The sequence below is a fragment of the Bombus vancouverensis genome, unplaced genomic scaffold (assembly GCF_051014615.1).
Source record: "Bombus vancouverensis nearcticus unplaced genomic scaffold, iyBomVanc1_principal scaffold0024, whole genome shotgun sequence".
Taxonomy (NCBI): domain Eukaryota; kingdom Metazoa; phylum Arthropoda; class Insecta; order Hymenoptera; family Apidae; genus Bombus; species Bombus vancouverensis.
Window position 1 is genome coordinate 773885 of NW_027468915.1, and position 14722 is coordinate 788606.

Genomic DNA, 14722 nt, shown 5'->3' on the forward strand with positions numbered 1-14722 from the left:
TTCGGAAATGGTACTTTTGTCATTTTCCCTTTCACGCAGACCCCGCATGGTTCCTCATGTATCCTAGAGCCCTCCTTCACGTTCTTCACAGGGATCTTTCTCATCGCGTCCCCATGTAGATGACCTAACCTCTCATGCCATGACACGATACCTTTGTACGCCTTAGCTTCAATAACCTCGGCGTGGTCGTCATCATTTCCAGGTTCTTCATGATCGTTCTCCATGGAAACGTTTGCTACATGCCTCTCAGGTGGTATTGTCTCTAGATAGTACACGTTGTCTCCTACCTTTGAGTTAAATATCACATCCCCATCATCATGTGTGCCGACGGCCTCATCCTTCGTACACACTGTGGTGACGCCTTTCACTGCCAATTGCCTGATCGAGATTAGATTTACATCTAATTCAGGCACCCACAGGGCGTTCGACAAGGATAGACTCCACCCGCCACAGGCTTTGGTCATCTTCACGACGATCGTGCCTTTTCCCTTGACTTCCAGGTACCCCTTACCAATCCGGATCTGTCCAGTCGCAGGCACGAAGTCCACGAACCGATACCTATCCGGGGTCATATGGTTTGAGGCTCCCCAGTCAACATAGCTGATCCTGTCCCTTTCCACGTGGTTGATAGATGATAAAGCCAGTGTGGAGATAAGTCCCTTGGATCTCGGTTTATCTTCCGATCCTTTCTCCACTTTGTTTTCTGGGTCTTTCTCTTCCTTGTCTTCTTTTCCCTCATGGCAGTTGTACGATATGTGGCCTCGTTTTCCACATTTATAGCATTTTTTATCCTTTGGGTTTTTGTGCTTTTTCTTAGCGCCATCTTGATTTTGTTGGGGCTTGGTCTTCGATTGTTTGCAAGCCGCCATTGCACTGTTCTTCTCGGAGGGACCCATGGCCGCTTCCATTCTCCTTTCCTCAAGTAGGAGATCGGATTTCACGACCCTCGAGGTTAGATTCTTATCGAGTCTTACCGTCCTAAGATATGTCGTGTAGTTTGGGTCCGCCACGAGGCCGGCTAAGATGAAACACGCCATCATGTGGTCTTCGATTCTTAAACCTGCGTTTAATCCTAACTGGATTAATACCGCAATTACAATGCGCGTTCAAAGATAAAATTTTCTTTTTACTTAGTCGCGGCTCTCTTTTCTTGACCGAAAAACTAAAGACACCGAAACGCAAAATACTATACGAAATTTCTAAAGATGAGCGCAATAACGAACGTAGTAACAATGAACACAAAGAGTGAACAAAATAATTATGAACCGTAATAACGAAGATCGCAATAATAATGAACAAAGAATAATGAACGGTAATAACAATGATCACTATAATAATGAGCGAAGAATAATGAGCGTAATAAGAATGTTTACCAGAATAATAATGAGCAAAGAATAATGAACGAAGAATAATGTAATAAGAATGTTCACCAGAATAATAATGAGCAAAGAATAATGAACGAAGAATAATGAACGTAATAAGAATGTTCACCGGAATAATAATGAGCAATGAACGTAATAAGAATGTTCACCAGAATAATAATGAGCAATGGACGTAATAAGAATGTTCACCGGAATAATAATGAGCCCTGCTCTACGTTGCTTTGCTTATTTATGCCATCCCCCACGGGGTGGTGGTCCGCTGGGGGTACGCTTATGATTGTTTTTGCGATTTTGATGTTTTTCCCTTTCTTGTTGTTTCCCTAGGTTTCGGTGATCGACGTTCGAACAATGTTTGCGGAGGCATTTCCATCAGAGGTTCCTTATTATTATTTTTTTTTCCTTTTAAATGTCTTTTGTTCTTATGTATGATATATATATATATTTTTTTTTTAAATGTGATATCTATTTTATGTTTGTTAAATATATGTATTTTTAATTTTATATTTCCCGCTTTTTAATTAATTATAGATATATATATATATATATATGTCGGGTTTACATTAGAAATAGGGTTAGGGGCGTGAATCATCTTATTCGAAGAATAGGGTGTGCGTGTGGCGAGCCACGGGACAGAAACCGTTGGAATGTTTACTGTCGCGTGTCGCCACGAATATTTCTTTTAAGGAGAGCTATAGAATTACTCCATACCTTTGTTAAACAAAGCGTTCATCCCGTAACCGCGGCTACGTTCGGCGACTGACTGTCGCCTCGAGCCCAAGCTCATTATCACAACTCTCGAACAATTACAATCGGATTGAATAACTACAATTGTTCAATTACAGACTCCGGTGTTCTTTCATCTCCGACATATATATATTTTTTACATTTGTAGTTGCGCACAGATTTTATTAAAGAAAAGTGTTAACAATGTGTTTTCATGATTTATTTCTCGCGACTGACTTCCATTAATCCCTAATATTCCTGTCGCCATACGCGTGTAAATCTAACATGGCTGCTCATAAATGTCATCAGTAAAGTTATAGTGACGGGTCTTTAGTTTTGCTTGATATCGAAGTAATTTTCCGTCTGAGGCTCGTTTTTCCTTATTCTACCGCAATTAGAACATTTATTTATTAATATTGTTTTAAAGTGACAAAAGTATTGTTCGTGTGAATATACGTATATATATATTTATGTTGTGTGTCATTTTAATATGGCTAATGTTTTGTAATTCTTCGATTGCGTTATTTATTGTTTTGAGTAGTTTATTTTATAGAGTATTCGATAATATAAAACATACGCGCACACATACATATATATATATATATATATATATATACGTATTCATATGCATATTTCTCCTGGCAGTGTAGTATTCATACGAAATGAAATGTCAATTATTTATTTATCCTTTACCGGAATGTAGGCTAGTTTTAAGTATGTATCTTAGATTATCGATTTGAATCAATAATGTAGAATGCGCATACATTAATAGTAGTTTAGTTTAGAATATAATTTATATATTTATATATAGACATGGATGTTCCGTAATATAGTTCTTATTTTATAATTCCTTACGGAATGTAGGCTAGTTTTAAGTATGTATCTTAGATTATCGGTTTGATAGAATTCGCACACATATATATATTTCTGACAATGTAACCTTCATTTCTTTAATAATACAATATTGTATGTTTTATGTATTCGTTAAACTATTAGTTTTTGACTTCATGTATACTTATATTTCATAAATTGATAATATTGTATTTATTGCATAGTATTGGAAGCACTGTCTCTAATATTTACTAGGTTATTACATGTTCGGCATATATGTATATACTTATATGTAACTCTCCAAATTGATTGATTGAAATATATTTATATATATATATATATATATATATATATATATATATATATATATATATATATATATATTCCTGGCGTTTCAATTATTTTCCCCTTTTGTAGTTATTCTTATTTCCTGGTTTATTTAGAATTGTGTGTATATGTATTTTGTTTATTGGTTGGATCCGTTAATCGCCCTCGTTTTGTTAATCCTTCCTTTCGTTTCGTAGTGCCGTGTGTTCGTTTGTGCATTCAAATCCTTATTCGCGTGTTTTGTATAGAATGGTTTTCTTGTTCTTGTTACGGCGCGTGCGGAGCGCGGGACGTGACATCCCCGCCCTTGGAGTTCAAATTTCCAAAGGAAATTTGACTGATGGTATCTCTGAGTTCGCTCAAGGCGGACGTAGATGTCGTTGGTAGTTGAGTGACTACCGGTGTTATCGATATCCCTTGAGGTTGTGCTGTTTGATCATCGATATTTCGTCTTCTTTTGAGGTATAGTAGCGGGTGGGTGACTGAGCCGCATATTGCTCCTAATAGGGCGATTCCGCATTCGTAAGTTTCACGTAACTGGTATCCGTGTGCGGCTATATATATTATTGTCTTGATTAGTTTACATATTGCGAGTATTCCAAATATTGCTGCACTGACAGTTCCAGATTCCATAAAACAAGCTTGATACGGTATTTTTCGCTATTGTCGTTAATGTGTTTTTTCCATCATTCCCAGGATGTTTACTGTTCCAGGGACGATTGTTTTTCCTGTTGCTCCTCTGGCCAATGCGTTCAAGACTGCAGATTTTCTGCCGGAAACATGACGTGGTCCCGTAGTGCATCGAGGTCTTTTGGGTATATATTCCGCTCGTGGCCAACGACGATGGTGCTGAATATCGCCACGTTTGGCGCACGTCCGGGCGGAGTTCCTGTGGTGCGATTCCTTTGCCAAACGGGTAGTTCCGAGTAGCATTTTGTTGTATGTCGTACCTTTACTTGTACCGGAATGCATTTGACTATATATTATATATTGTTATAAATATATAAGTATATATCATCAATAGGAATAAATATCACAAATGTACCTTGTTTTCGAGTATATATATATATATATGTGCGTGCAACGGTAAATATGACGGCTTATTTTTATGAGTCACTTGCATTATCAATGGAAGTGAATGTTATAAATACCGCCTACTTTACAACATGCGTGTATATATATATATATAGTGGTGAACATAAGTGAAAATTATATGCATAGTTATAAATGTTGTTTGTTTACAGGTGGATAGCATCAGTGTTTGGTTTCGTGAGTGGCGTACAAATACTTTACAGTTCCACTGTGTGGATTGCTATTCATGTTCTTCCATCCGTCGTTCAGAAAATGGTTGATGAGTTCGCCATCAGTTCTGTACACACATATAAAAATAGTTAATGTATATATGTAGTATCGTGAGTGAGAGGCCTGGGAGTTGGCGGGTGAACCGCGTGGAATGTCGCGAGAGCCGAGGCGTTTGTTTTTGATCGCGTAGTTTTGGAAAGAGGAGACCTACGTGATCTTGGCCATGAGCGGTTGCCAAGGGACGGGAAAAAAGGAATCAACAAACAGAGTTTGCGAGTGTCGTTGCCGAGAGAGTGTTGATTGCATTTTGTGAAAGTCGAGTCGTTATCTAATTATTTAGTTGTGCTATTTTCTGTACGATTGGTGTGAATAGTTCAGGTTGAACAACAATCGTCTTTTTCTGTCCGATTAACATCTGTATCATCCATTCCTTGTAAATATATTATATCACGATATTACATTTTTGGGGGCTCGTCCGGGATTGGACAAGACAGAAAACGAAACGGTTTAACAGAGTTATTCGAGCTAGTTGTGAATTTACCGGTACGCGATGCGATAAAAGACGATATCGTTGACTGTTTAACTTTGTGTAGTGTGAAAAATGGCAAACGTTGGGGACGAACGATTGTCGGATGAAGAGGGTTCGACGCTGGAGGAGCTGAGGAGTAAGCTCACGCGAATGAACCTCCCTATATCTGGTGCGAGGTCAGTGCTGATTGCAAGGCTGAATCGGGCGTGTAGGGCTGGACAATCGTATCCTAAGGGATCGACGTGCGGTGAAGAGCCAACCGGTCAACGAGATTTAGGAAATGTACAGAGAGCTGAGCGTGATTGTAACGAAGATGAAAGTTTTGAGAAAATGAATACGAAGGAGTTGAAGGAGCGCCTCGCTAGTTTGGGTTTAAAAACGACGGGAAGAAAAGTAGAATTACGCGCACGGCTACAAGCGGCCATGGATGGTAATGACATATCGTCGGAAGAAGAAAGCGACGACGAAAGTGAGTATGAAAATGACAAAAAAAAAAAAAACGCAAGAGGATACAAGAGAGGTACGCGAAGGGTGTATCAGGACCGTGATGAATATTGTCGAAGGGCATGTGTTGGTTCGACACTGAGTTTTAGAGACGTCGAAGATGCATTAGAGTCGTTTAGTGGCAACAAAGGTGAAAATGTCGAACGATGGTTCGAGTCGTTCGAGGAAGTCGCTGATACGTGCATGTGGTCGGATGGGCAGAAGGCAGTCTACGCGAGGAAGCTGCTGAAGGGATCAGCGAAAATATTTGCGAGCTTCGAGTGTCATGCCAGGACTTGGCATGAATTGAAGAGGGGGCTAGTGAAAGAATTTTCGAGGAAAGTCAACAGTAGGCAAGTACATCAGAAACTTGAAGAAACAAAAAAGGAGAGTGATGAAGCATGTTTGGCTTACATGTACCGCATGCTCGAAATAGCCAACCATGTGGACATAGAGGAGGAAGCAAAGGTGGAATACATCGTGGATGGAATAATAGACGACGAGAACAATAAGGCTATATTGTACGGCGCTACGTCAATCAAAGAGTTGAGGAAGAGGTTAGTGATGTACGAAGAGCAGAAGAGTCGCAGAATAAAGTCGATTGTGAAGCCGGCTAAAACCCAGAAGAACGGGAAGCCCAGTCAATCTGTAGATGCAATGAAGAAAAGAAGATGCTTCATTTGCGGTAGTGAGGATCATCTAAGTGTTAAGTGTCCGGAGAGGGGAGAAGGTGTTAGGTGTTCCGAGTGCAGCGGATTTGGACATATTGCAGCGAGGTGTACGGCACGACCGAAAGAGACTTGCGTAGTGTCAAGATCCGAAAAGGGGAAGTATGTGAAGTAAGTGGCGATAGATGATTGTAGGTTTGTGGCACTAGTGGATACGGGTAGTGATCTCACGTTCATTCGATCAGACGAGTATGCGAGGTTAGGGTCACCACCGCTAGGTAAATGCACGCTTAAGTTCGACGGTGTTGGTTCCGCTGGCAATGAGACCTGGGGTGAATTCACCAAGGTAATGACGGTTGATGGGTGTAAACTGCCAATCACTTTGCACGTTGTTTCAAACAAAATATTGACGAAGCACGGCCTGTTGTTAGGCACTGATTTTCTGGATCAGGTAGAGTTACGGGTTAAACGAGGCGAAGTGACTTTCTTGCGGCTTGACGAACAGAATAACAAAGACGTGCCGGATGTGTTTAGAGTTAACGTGGTAGAACAGACCGACGAAACAGACCTAACACACGTACGGGAACCGCATTATCGTGAAGCGATTCGCGATATCGTTAGGGGGTATAGGCCGGAGAAAAAGCGGGACGTTGGGATAACGGCAAAAATCGTTTTAAAGAGTGACAAACCTGTGGTTCGAAGGCCGCGAAGATTGGCGCCTTCGGAGAAAAAAGAGGTGGACGAGTTGATGGAATTATGGACAAATGAAGGCACAATAAAACCGTCAAACTCAGAATATGCAAGTCCCATAGTTGTAGTTAGAAAGAAAGATGGTTCTATCAGAGTCTGTGTTGATTTTCGCGAGCTTAATGAACTTATTGAGTGTCCACATTTCCCACTGCCTTTAATTGATGATATTTTAGATGCATTGCAAGGTACTCAGTTTTTCACAACGTTGGATTTAAAGAATGGTTTTTTTCACGTGTGTTTAGACAAAGACAGCCGAAAATATACATCTTTCGTTACGCCATCGGGGCAATATGAATTTTTGAAGTTGCCGTTTGGTTTAAAGATTTCACCCATTGTGTTTCAGAAGTATATTTCGATGATCTTTAAGGAACTAGTAGGTAAAGGTATTGTTATCGTGTATATGGATGACATTATTATTCTTGCAAAGAATTTAGAGGAGGCGTGGGAACGTTTGCAAATGGTCATAGAGTTAGCTGAGCAGTATGGGCTAATTATAAACTGGGGAAAATGTCGTTTTCTGCAGCAGGAAATTGAATATTTGGGGTATATAGTCTCAAAAAATACCATAAGGCCGTCTACACATAAAACTAGGGCAGTAGCAAACTTTCCCAAGCCAACATCTGTTAAAAAGGTTCAGAGTTTTTTGGGACTTACGGGGTACTTTCGAAAATTTATTAGGGGATACGCGAAGATTGCTAAGCCTTTGACGGATTTGTTGAAAAAGGAGGTAAAATTTCAGTTCGGCGATCGAGAAGTAGAGGCCTTTGAAATCTTGAAAACAGCGCTTGTCAACGAACCAGTGTTAAAGTTGTATAGAATGGGCGCGGAGACTGAGTTGCATACAGACGCGTCCGCAGAGGGTTACGGAGCAATTTTAATGCAACTAGATCTGGACGATGGAAAATTCCATCCGGTCTACTTTGCCAGCGGAAAAACAACTCCCGCCGAGGCAAAGTACACCAGTTACGAACTGGAAGTACTAGCAATTGTAAAAGCGTTGAACAAGTTTAGAATATATCTGTTAGGTATGCCGTTTACTATCGTCACGGATTGCCAAGCGTTTGCTATGACAATGAAAAAGAAAGATTTGTGTGTGCGTGTAGCCAGATGGGCCTTGTTACTAGACGAGTTTAAGTATCAGGTGTGTCATAGGCCAGGTAAAAGCATGCAGCATGTGGATGCTCTGAGTAGAAACCCCCTGCCGAGCAGTATGTATGTAACGGAAAGTGAAGACGGGCTGATTGCACGGTTGAGAAGTGCACAGAACAAGGACGTTGAAGTCCGTAGGATTTTAGACGCCGCAACGTGCAATCAGGTCGATGGGTATGTAATAAGGAACAATATTTTGTATAAAGAGTGTAAGGATGATGTGTTAATAGTAGTACCGAAGGCTATGCAGGTTCAGGTAGTCAGGCAGGCGCACGAGCGTGGGCATTTTGGGGTCACCAAAACAGAAGCTATAGTCAAGAAGGACTTTTGGTTTAAGGGGCTACGTGAAAAGGTCGAGCATGTGGTATCTAACTGTCTCGATTGTATCCTAGCCGAACGAAAATTGGGCAAGCAAGAGGGATATCTAAATCCGTTAGACAAAGGTGACACACCGTTAGACACTTACCATATTGACCATGTGGGCCCTATGACAGCTACAAAGAAAAGATACGCACACATCTTTGTAGTAGTGGATGCGTTCACGAAGTTTACGTGGCTTTATCCTACTAGATCTACTGATACCGCGGATGTTATCGATCGACTGAAGAAGCAAGTGGCTGTTTTTGGGAACCCACGACGAATTATCTCTGATCGGGGAACAGCGTTCACATCCAACGCGTTCCAAGAGTATTGCGAAGAAGAAAATATAAAGCATTTATTAGTCACGACGGGGGCGTCAAGGGGGAACGGGCAGGTAGAGAGGGTAAACAGGACACTCATACCTTTACTAACTAAACTGACTGCCCCTAAACCCGATGATTGGTATAAACATGTCGACCAAGTACAGAAATACCTGAATTTTACATTAAACAGGAGCACGGGATAAACTCCTTTCCAGCTACTTGTCGGGGTCGAGATGCAAACTAAAGAAGACCCACAGATCCGAAAATTGGTTGAAGAAGAATGGGTGGTGGAATTCGAAGAGCAACGTCGTGAACTGCGTGAGGACGCGAAAAAGAAAATTGCTGCTACTCAAGAGGAAAATCGGAGGCACTACAACAAAAGAAGAAAAGGTGCGAAACAGTACCTAAGTGGAGAGTTGGTGGCCATAAAGAGAACGCAGTTTGGCCCAGAATTAAAACTGGGAGGAAGATTTTTGGGTCCGTACCGGATAGTGCGAGCAATGCGGAATGATCGCTACATTGTGGAGAAGGTAGGAGAGCATGAGGGGCCAAAACGGTCATCAACTACTGCTGATTTTATGAAACCTTGGGTCATAAACGCCGAAAGTGACGCATCTGATGACAGCGAGATAGAAGGCAACATCTGAGGGCAGATGTTATTGCAGGATGGCCGAGTGTAGTATCGTGAGTGAGAGGCCTGGGAGTTGGCGGGTGAACCGCGTGGAATGTCGCGAGAGCCGAGGCGTTTGTTTTTGATCGCGTAGTTTTGGAAAGAGGAGACCTACGTGATCTTGGCCACGAGCGGTTGCCAAGCGACGGGAGAAAAGGAATCAACAAACAGAGTTTGCGAGTGGCGTTGCCGGGAGAGTGTTGATTGCATTTTGTGAAAGTCGAGTCGTTATCTAATTATTTAGTTGTGCTGTTTTCTGTACGTTTGGTGTGAATAGTTCAGGTTGAACAACAATCGTCTTTTTCTGTCCGATTAACATCTGTATCATCCATTCCTTGTAAATATATTATATCACGATATTACATATATATATTATTTATCTTTTTTTTATATATATAATTTTCGTTTGGATCTGTTCCTTTGTACGAATACTGTATCCCTGTATATAATATAATATATATAATATGTTATAATTATGTTAGTTGTTATTTATTATATATATTTTCCTTAACTCTCTCCCCCTTTTTCTTGTTTTTTTTTTTTTTTTTTTTTTATTAGTACCTAACATTGCTATTATGATGCCGTATTGTATTGCATTGGCTGTTATTTGTATGTGCGCGCGACGAACTTTTCAACATGGTCGCTCGCGTGTCTCTTTGGTATGGCGTTGGTTTAATGTCAACAGTAACGTGTTGTTGAAATAACTAATTAATTGTTAATCACTATAATTTTATTTAGTAGTGTTTTGTAATATTGTTTTGTGTTTCATGATATTGTGTGTGTCAATACCGTGTGCTACTTTAATGCGATAGCATGGATTGTATTGTTACCGAATTTCAATAGTCATTGTTTCGATTATACGTGACTTGCATTTATGTATGTCTCGTTTAATTTAGTTAATGTTTTGTGTATTGTGTTACCAGTTATTTCGTGTAGCATAACTTTATTCCTTCGCATCGAGTTTAGTCATGTCTTGTCGTTAATATTTAGTTAGTCTATCTTGATTAATATATATATTTAACAAATATTTAAGAAACAATGGCGAGTGTAGTGGAATCGTTGGACGAAGAAATGGTTTTGACATTGTCGGAAAAGCTTAAAGCATGGGATGCGAACTTTCGCGATATGAGTGCAAAACTCGCCGAATTACAAAGCGGCTTATTCGAACTTAAAACAAAACAAGAACCTAAAACACCCGTATCGCCGCCGACAACGCAACAAGAGACGGTCCAGCCGAGTGGACATACCCAGCCAATTAAGCTAAAAGATGCGATCGAATCGGTGCCAGTGTTTGACGGATATCGACCATCGGTATTCCACTTTTTAAGAGCTTGTGAGCGCGCGCGAAATATGATTCCCAGATATCAAGAACCTCAATTGGTAAAATTGTTAGTAATTAAGCTCCGTGGACACGCGCTCCTCGCCATCGAAGACACAGAATTAATGAGTCTAAACGATTTCGGAAACAAATTAAAGGATCTATTCGGCCCAAAGAAATCTCTTAACGAATATAAAGGGGAATTAGGAACGATATTTCAACGACCGGAGGAAGACATATTACATTATATGGATCGCGTTAGAAATCTTAGATTGGCAATAATGGACGGAGAAAGAGGCGACTACGGCATCATATCCCCCGATATCCAAGATACTATAGATTGGGAAACGAAAGAAGTTTTCGTTAAAGGACTTCCGAACGAGGTATATGTGCGAGTAAAAATAGCAGGGTACCATACTTTAGAAGATGCGTATCGTCAAGCCGTCAAAGCAACACACGAATTGAAACAAATAACCGATAGAACGCGACCCCAACGACCGACACCCTCGAACTATTACAGACGCGGCAACGCACATCCTTCGAACACTAACAACAATATCAGGAACAACCGCCAGGATCGAAGATCGCTACCTCCATCGCAGAATTTTTTGAATTCTACAAGACAAAATATCACGTGTAACTATTGCAAAAAACCCGGGCATCTAGTGAAAGACTGTTACAAATTTAAAGCCCGAGTAGATGCCGGATTAATCGTACCCTATGCTTCGAGACCATCGAACCAGGCGACCGGCAACAAACACAACAAGGACAGCCACCCCCGCGAGATCGCCTCCACCACCCAGAACGAGAGACAGAGCGAACGCAATGCCGACCATAAGATCGAACGAACAACCACTAAATATTGTGGGGGAGTCATCCCACAACCAAACGAGGTCACAGACAGAGAATCCAGAATCTCAAGGCAAAAGGAAAAGAGTGAAGCACAAGCAACCGGCGAAGGAAAATCATCAGGAGTTGAATTCAGATTCGGAAGGCGACCTCTCCGAATTATTTCAATAAAATTTAACGATTCCCCAACGACCCCAACTGCACGAATAGTTTCCCCAGATCTAAAGACTAAGACGAGTTTATTATTAGACTCTGGATCGGAAATCAACATTATCAAGAAACCTGCTATACTCGATTCAGCCATCATCGACGAAAAGGAATCAATCGAAGTGCGAGGAATTACGGCAACGAGCCTGGTCTCCTTAGGGCAGACGGTAATACAGGTTGCGGGCCATCCGGTTGTTTTTCATGTAGTCGATGATTCATTGCTAATCGATCAAGACGGAATCCTAGGATCCGAATTTTTTGCAGGTTGTAAGGCTCGTTTAGATTATGAGGGAAGACATATCAGATGGGGAAATATTTATATTCCCTTCGATACTAAAGAAAAAATAATTATACCGAAGCGAAGTTCAATAACGTGTTCGATTAATATCGCTAATCCAGTGATAAAAGAGGGATTTATTCCAAGAATCGAGCCGAACAAGGGAATCTATTTTGGTAATGCAGTTGTGAGGAATCATAAAGGAAAAGGTTACATAAGAGTAATAAATACTACTTCGAGAGATTACGTATTTACAACACCAACGATGGTAATTAAAGAATTTGAAAATCCCCCCCCCCCCCCCGCCCCCCGCTTCCTATGACAGCGTGCAATACAGTTCTAAGATCGGAGGAAAGTAGGTACGATAAAATAAATGAGTTACTACGACTCGAACATTTGAACGAAGAAGAAAAGGAAAATGCTAAAAAATTGATTCGTAATAATCAAGATAGGTTTCATATTCCAGGAGATACATTGGAAGCAACCGAAGTTCTGGAACATAGGATAATTACAACGGATAATATACCCATCAATACTAAACAGTATCGATATCCACCAATACATCGAGAAGAAATAAATCGACAGGTCCAAGAACTACTAGATACGGACGTAGTGGAACCATCAATATCTCCATATAACTCCCCGTTATGGATTGTGCCCAAAAACCCGATTCGCAAGGAAATAAGCGCTGGAGATTAGTCATCGATTATAGAAAATTGAACGATAAAACGATTGGCGATGCCTTCCCACTACCCAACATTACAGAAATATTGGATCAATTAGGAAGTGCAAAATATTTTTCCACGTTTGACTTGGCATCGGGCTTTCACCAGATCCGTATGTCACAGGAAGATGCCCACAAAACTGCATTTTCGACACCATACGGGCATTTTCAATTCAAAAGAATGCTCTTTGGATTAAAAGATGCCCCGGCAACATTTCAACGTTTGATGAATTCAATATTATCTGGTCTGCAAGGAATAGAACTATTCGTCTATCTGGATGACATAGTGATTTATTCCACGTCTCTCCAAGAACACGAAATTAAATTTAATAAATTAATGGAAAGACTGAGGAAAGCTAAATTACGATTACAACCTGATAAGTGCGAATTTTTACGACACGAGGTGAATTATTTAGGACATATAATTAGTGAGGATGGCGTGAAACACGACCCAAAGAAAGTCGAAGCCGTATCAAAATTTCCACGACCAAAGAGGGCGAAAAATATCAAACAATTTCTGGGACTAGCAGGATATTACAGAAGATTTATACCCCGATTTCCCCAAGGTCGCGAAACCATTGACACAACTATTAAAGAAAGACACTCCCTTTAAATGGACAGAAAATCAAGAAAACGCATTCAAAAATTTAAAGACAGCGTCAGTGACGAAACCCATCCTGCAATATCCAGACTTTTCTAAACCCTTTAACCTTACTACAGACGCATCAGGATATGCAATAAGCGGTGTACTGAGTCAAGGGCCAATCGGAAAGGATTTGCCGATTGCGTATGCCTCAAGGCTATTAAATCCCGCCGAACAAAACTACTCTACCATAGAAAAGGAGTGTCTGGCAATTGTTTACAGCGCAATGCACTTCCGACCGTATCTTTACGGAAGAAAGTTTACCATCGTAACCGATCACAAACCTTTAGTGTGGATGCATTCTATCAAAGATCCTACTTCAAGAATTTGGAAATGGAAATTAAAGTTATCGGACTTCGAATTTGATATTGTATACAAAGAAGGCAGGGCGAACGCAAACGCAGACGCATTATCTAGGAACCCTCCGGAAGTTTGTTTACCAATCAGAAAGAGAGAGGAAGTCTCACCGATTCGCTATCCTGTCTCAAAAAGATTCGAAATAGATACGTCAACCGAAGACTCTCCCATATTCGAAGCTAAACCACACGTCTTGCCTCAATCCAGTGATTCTAAAAATCAAGGAAAGGGATTTACCCGAAAACATTTTACAACAGAAGAAACCCCCATAAAATATTTAGACCAAGCATTAGCAGAAATCGATGTAAGTACAGATAGAGAAATAACCGATCGAGAAAAAGAAGGCACGGATACAACAAGCGAAAAAGAGATCTCCACTGTAATTCCAGAACTAATTCAACAACGAGAAAAGGACACGAGACCTACGATAATTGCGGAACTAAGAATTTCAGAAACCCGAGACTCAATTGCGAGAGTAAATGACCATAAAGTAGTATTTATAGATATACATGGCAATCCGATAGATAAAGGAGCCTTAGAAATGAAGGAAACGGGAAAATTACCTCGTTATGAAGATTTAATGTTAGAAAAAGCAAGATTGAATTACGATTCTGGAAAATACATTGTATTCCTACCGATAAAGGAAAATAGAAATATTCCAATAACACCAGAAAATTTATTAAACTCGCTAAGATCTCTATTAGACGCAGTAAATGAAAAACAGTTAACTTCGTTCAGCATTAGCAAAGGAAACTTGGAGGAAATACCCTGGCGATATACAATCAGAAAATTAAAGGAAATATTTATGGAAAAAACCTTAACCATCACCATTTGCACTGGGGAAGTAATT